The sequence below is a fragment of the Meriones unguiculatus genome, chromosome 18, assembly GCF_030254825.1.
Source record: "Meriones unguiculatus strain TT.TT164.6M chromosome 18, Bangor_MerUng_6.1, whole genome shotgun sequence".
In the NCBI taxonomy this organism is placed as follows: Eukaryota; Metazoa; Chordata; class Mammalia; order Rodentia; family Muridae; genus Meriones; species Meriones unguiculatus.
In genome coordinates, this window is record NC_083365.1 from 31905841 (window position 1) to 31911272 (window position 5432).

General features: G+C 39.5%; 1 pseudogene; it reads right to left on the reverse strand.

Moving 5' to 3' along the window:
* Positions 1-3411: 3411 nt before the first annotated feature.
* LOC110564257 (S-phase kinase-associated protein 1-like) lies at positions 3412-3965 on the reverse strand (annotated as a pseudogene).
* Positions 3966-5432: the final 1467 nt, after the last annotated feature.

The following is a 5432-nucleotide window of genomic DNA, read 5'->3' on the forward strand; positions in this document are numbered from 1 at the left end:
GGCCTAGAACTCAGTATGAAGACCAGGCTAGTCTCAATCTAACAAAGCTCTGCCTGCCTCTGCCTCTGTCTCTGGAGTATTAGAATTAAAGGTGTGTCCCATCATGCCCAGCAGATCCATTAAATGTTCTGAGAATTCCTCCACAACTGTGCTTTTTATTTACATATTTCAACAAACTGGTAAATTTTTATTTAGTTAATTTTTATTCCTGTTTTTACATGTTACATGTATGGATGTTTTATCTGCATGGATGTCTGTATATACCAGTGTGATCCTGGTGATCACAGTGACATGACGATAGTGTAGGAGCTCCTAGAACTGGCGTTACAGATTGTTGTGAGCCCCCATGTCGGTGCTGGAACTTGAACCCTGGTCCTTTGGAAGATTTCTCATACCCGTTGAACCATCTCTCTAGTCCAATACCTTTTTGGAAGTAGGAATACATGATAACTCTTATGACTCCTGGAGTACTATCTCTGTTTACTCTCGATATAACTCCCTATTTTGTAGCTTTTAATTCAGAAATCTATCATTTGTTGGGTTAACCAGTGGACCCCGCCATCCTCCCAAGGGGATCACTCCATCCAGATGCTGCACACAGTCTTAAAATCTACTAAACTCTGAATCCTTTATTTACATGCAGCTTTTTCTTTCTCTTCTCCCATTCTTTGTGCTGAGCAGCCTCACCATTCAGTTCTATCACCCAAAAGTTAAAAGTCATGATCATGTAAGTTTTTCCTTGTTTCCCTTTGCAACCTACAAGAGTTCTGTCTCTTAATGACTGTTCCATGATAACATTAAATCAAGAAGACACATTAAGCACATACACAAGGTGCTTTGTACACACATTTTAAAAATCACTCATTTTATAAACATTTCTACTTCCTTAGTTTAGTCTTGTTTTATCTCACAGTGACTACTCGTGGCTCTCTGACCAACTCTTGTCCTAATTTTTCAACGTCAGGGATCAAATGACAAACAAATAAAGGAAAACCCATTCTCTGCAACTGTCCTTTAGGGAAATGTAAATTAAGGTTACAACTTGTGCTATCACACACATAGTCAATCACCCAAAATATAAAAGACTGTGTGCTAGTGTTAAGTGTTGACATGGAGTGAAAAATATGTTAGCACTTTGAAAAACAGGCTGACAGTTTCTTTTTCAAGTTAAACACAAAAAGCATGTCACATAACCAAAATCTCTAATGAGTGTTTTTCCTGAAGAAGAAGAAGAAAAAAAAGTCATGTACCTTAAGGGAGTTTCTTTATGGCGATAAAATATTTGTAGATCATGATGTTGCATCCCAGTGGCCACACTAGTTACAAAAATAACCTCATATAATACTCACAACTAGTTTGTAGAAAACTTGGGCAAATTCTAATGAACTGTGTTCTTTAGAATGTATTGCACTGATAACAGCTTTTTGTTCTGAAAATATCTAGTCTAAGATGCTCTTATTCAGAGAAGTGCAATAAAGGGAGGCTATCTGTACTATTTGTGGACTTTCTGATGAATCTAAAACTGTTTCAAAATTAGAAGTTATAATTTTTTTTTAAAAAAAAGTCAGTTATAACAAACTTAGGAATTCTCCAGTCTTAAGCCTGCTTGATTTCAAAACCAGTACTCTTAATTTATTTTACAATTTCAGATATGTTAATAGTACATTCTAGTCACCCTCACCACCCCAACCCCTCTGACCCTCTCTATCCTTCACTGACTCCAGGATCATCCAAGTAAGTCCCCTCCTCACAATGTCTAAGTTAGGGTTTCTATTGCTGTGAAGAGACACCATGGCTACAACACTTATAAAGAAAAACATTTAATCGAGGCTGGAGTACAGTTTCAAAGGTTTAGTCTGTTGTTGTCATCATGTAAAGCATGGTAACATGCAGGCAGACATGATGATGGAGAAGAAGCTGAGAGTCCTACATCTTGATTCGCACGCAGCAAAAGAAGCTGGGCATAGCTTGAGCACATAAGACATGAAAGCCTGCCTTCACAGTGACACACTTCTTCTAACAAGGCTAGACCTCCTGATAGTGCTCCCTCTGCCATGGGCAACTCAACTCAAACACATGAATCTATGGGGGCCATAACTATTCAAACCACCACACACATCACGTCTTTTTGTTCTTGTTTTGTGACCACTGGGCTAAACCAGGGCCACCTGTTTGGGTATGGGTGTGGAGCTATCCATTGGCGCATGGATAACTTACCAACACACACACCAAGTACACATATCAATACAAAAGATCGCCAGTGTTCTTCAGTCTTGCACAGTGTTGGTAACGATGCATGGAAAAACAAATGTTTGTTAACAGACACAAATAAAGGACTCTCCAGCTACACAAATATATTTTTGTCTCCATAGAGCCTAGAAGGAAAAACAAAATTAGAAAATAATTCATTGAAATAATGATGGCACATGAACTAGGATGTTCTCTAATAGATTATATTTTTAAGTGTCTTTTTAAAATTGAAAAGCTATTGACTTTCAACCCTCAAAACTACAAGCTGGGTAGTAATTGAGTTTGTCAAATCTGAGAAGATTAAAATTGAGTAAATAAGCTCTCGGGCAGGATTTAAAGGGTCTCTCCACACACCAGCCAATCACCACCAGAGGGCTGCTTGATGCTGGGAACACTGCAGAACACTGACTTTCAGTTTACAACTCATGGACAAAGATCCTAGTAATGGGAACAGGGTCTGTCTCTGACATGAACTCAGTGGCTGGCTCTTTGATTACCTCCGCCTGAGGGGGAGCAGCCTGACCAGGTCACAGAGGAAGACAATGCAGCCAGTTCTGATGAGTCCTGATAGGCTAGGGTCAGAGGGAAGGGGAGGAGTACCTCTCCCATCAGTGGTCTTGGGGAGGAGCATGGGAGAAGATGAGGAGGGGGGGTGAGGTTGGGAGGGGATAAGGTAGGCGCTACATCTGGATACAAAGTGAATAAATTTATAAAGAAATAAATTTTAAAGAAGATCAGATCTTGTAAATTGTATTTTACAAATTTTTTTAGATATTTTATTTTTAATGCCAACTTTAAAAATCTTCATGAAGTTAACTGGAATTTAGAAAAAGAAAACGAAACAACCTAACAGAAATCTTTACAGAAAGAGGGACAGTTCAAGCTGCTACTTTCTTTAGAGAACTTATAGTTCCAAGTAAAGAAACAAAACAAAACAAAACAAATCAGAAAACAAAAGCAAAGACAAACCAAACCAAAACAACAAGAAACAAAAAACCCCACTTTTTTTCTGGAAGAATTTTTTTTCTTTTTACTAGAAGAAACAGCCATTGATTTGAAATCTCTACTGAAATCACACATGTGAGTGGATGTTGTGTAATGTTATGCTAATGTACTTGACTTGCTACTGTATTTTTGACAATGTTTCTGATAGTAACAATTTTATAAATAGATCAGAGTAACTAGTGATTGGAACAATTCATAGAATGTTATAGCCTCAGGCACAACATGGTGTCTCTTTTCATACCACTGCTTCTCTTGGAGTACATTGGATTCTGCCTCTTCATTAAAATCATTTTTGATATTGAAGATCTTTGAAACACTCTTGAGAATTTCCTCTTAATCATATTGGCAACAGTCTTGCATACAACACTAAGCAAACTTTTGATGTATACGCAGTTGGCAGCCAGAATAATTAAAAAAAATGTTTTTGATTGACTTTTAGAAATTCTTGCTCTCAAACAGAGATATTATCTGTTTGCTTTCCTTTGTTCTTTTCATCCTCAGGGAGTAAGTCCATCCTTGTGGTGGGTGGTCCCTTTAAATGGCCTTACCCAATATGATTACATTAATATTTGGTAGAGGAGCTGGGACATCATTTCTTTCATCATTTATTCCTAAATCTTTCAAAATGGAATTGATGGCTACAGATTGTTTGAAAATGTCTACATCAACTATCTCTCTCCATCCGAACTGTGCAACAAAACTGAAGGCATGGTGGTTACTCCCTAGAAGAGGGTGAGCTGCAGTTTGATGGGAACAGGGCAGTGGGCCACACAGTCAGATAAAGGGGATGACAAGCTTATTATGGCTTCTACGCATCGACTCTTTAGAGTCAATCACACTTGTTTGTTGGAGAGTGGTATCACAATACATCATTAGCTCTCTCTGTGCTGTTTCATGTCTGTACTTAGACAACACCTTATTCTACACATTTTCGCCTTGGCATTTCTTTAGATGGTAGTTTATGTCTCAGAATCTGTTTCCTACTATTTGAGTTGAAGGTAGAGCCTAAGAGAAACCAACATGTTTAAAACAAGCCCTTAAAATATCAAACCTATCCTTTTTCTTCGGAATAGGCGAGGGGAGAGGAAGGGAGGGCGGGACTGGGAGGGGAAGAGGGATGGGGCTGCAACCAGGGTATAAGAGAAATAAAAAAATAACTAACTCAAAAAACAAAGAAACAAAACTGGAGCCTATATGTGTTTACATCACTTTGCTCATCCTGACATTTCATTAGTGTTATGGCATTCCTGAGCTATCTGAGACAGTGAAAGTACAATGTGTGAAAGCCATGAGAGAGCAGAGGGGTTGTGTTTTGGAAAAAAGAAATCTCAAAAATTTTAACTGGGAAATACATTAAAAAAAAAAAACCTTCTATTTTCCAGGGTTAAGGTCATGGGAAATAGGTCTGTCTACATTTGTGAAGTATGATGTCATAGAAAACCGCACCGCGTGGGGCAAAAAGCCCAGCGACAGTGTGCAGTGACATCATCCGCCAGGCATGTATATCACAATTGCTTGAAAGCAATCGTCGGAATATCCCGGGTCCCACCAAAATGTCATGATTAAACATCCACAGCAAAGGCTGTGCCCAGAAGGCCCTGCTTTTGTTCCCAACAGGGGTTATTTGAAGAAAATGGAATGTGATGGTAATAAGAAGCCCTGGCTGGCCCTGTCTTTTCAACTCATTATGCTGCTGTAACGTGTAAGGAGCAGTAGTGGTGGAGGGAGGTGGGACGGAGAGAGGCTCCTGTGTCCCACAAAGTTACCCCGGGGCTTGGCAGGGGATGAAGGGATGACAAATGCAGAGTTGATGTATGAAGTCCTCTGTCAGATAGGTCCTGTGGAGTTGGAGTCTTAGCCTTCAGGGCAGCGCTCTCAGGAGGGCACACTCTATCATAGTCAGAAATCCCAGTGATACATTGTTCACGGGAAAATTCAGACAAGGCAATTACAGGAAAGAGCAGGAAGCCACTTCCGTCTTCCAATCAGATTTTCAATATTTAACCATCACTTCCTGAGTACAGGGGGCTGGTGAATTATGCAGCATCCACAAGGCTGTCCAGGGAGATGTGTTTCTAATAATGGATTTTTGCATCACTAATGAATAGGGCTCTTCATCTTGATGCTCATCTCTCTTCCCGGTGGTTACTTTTGCCTAATTTGCATTTTACCTGGAA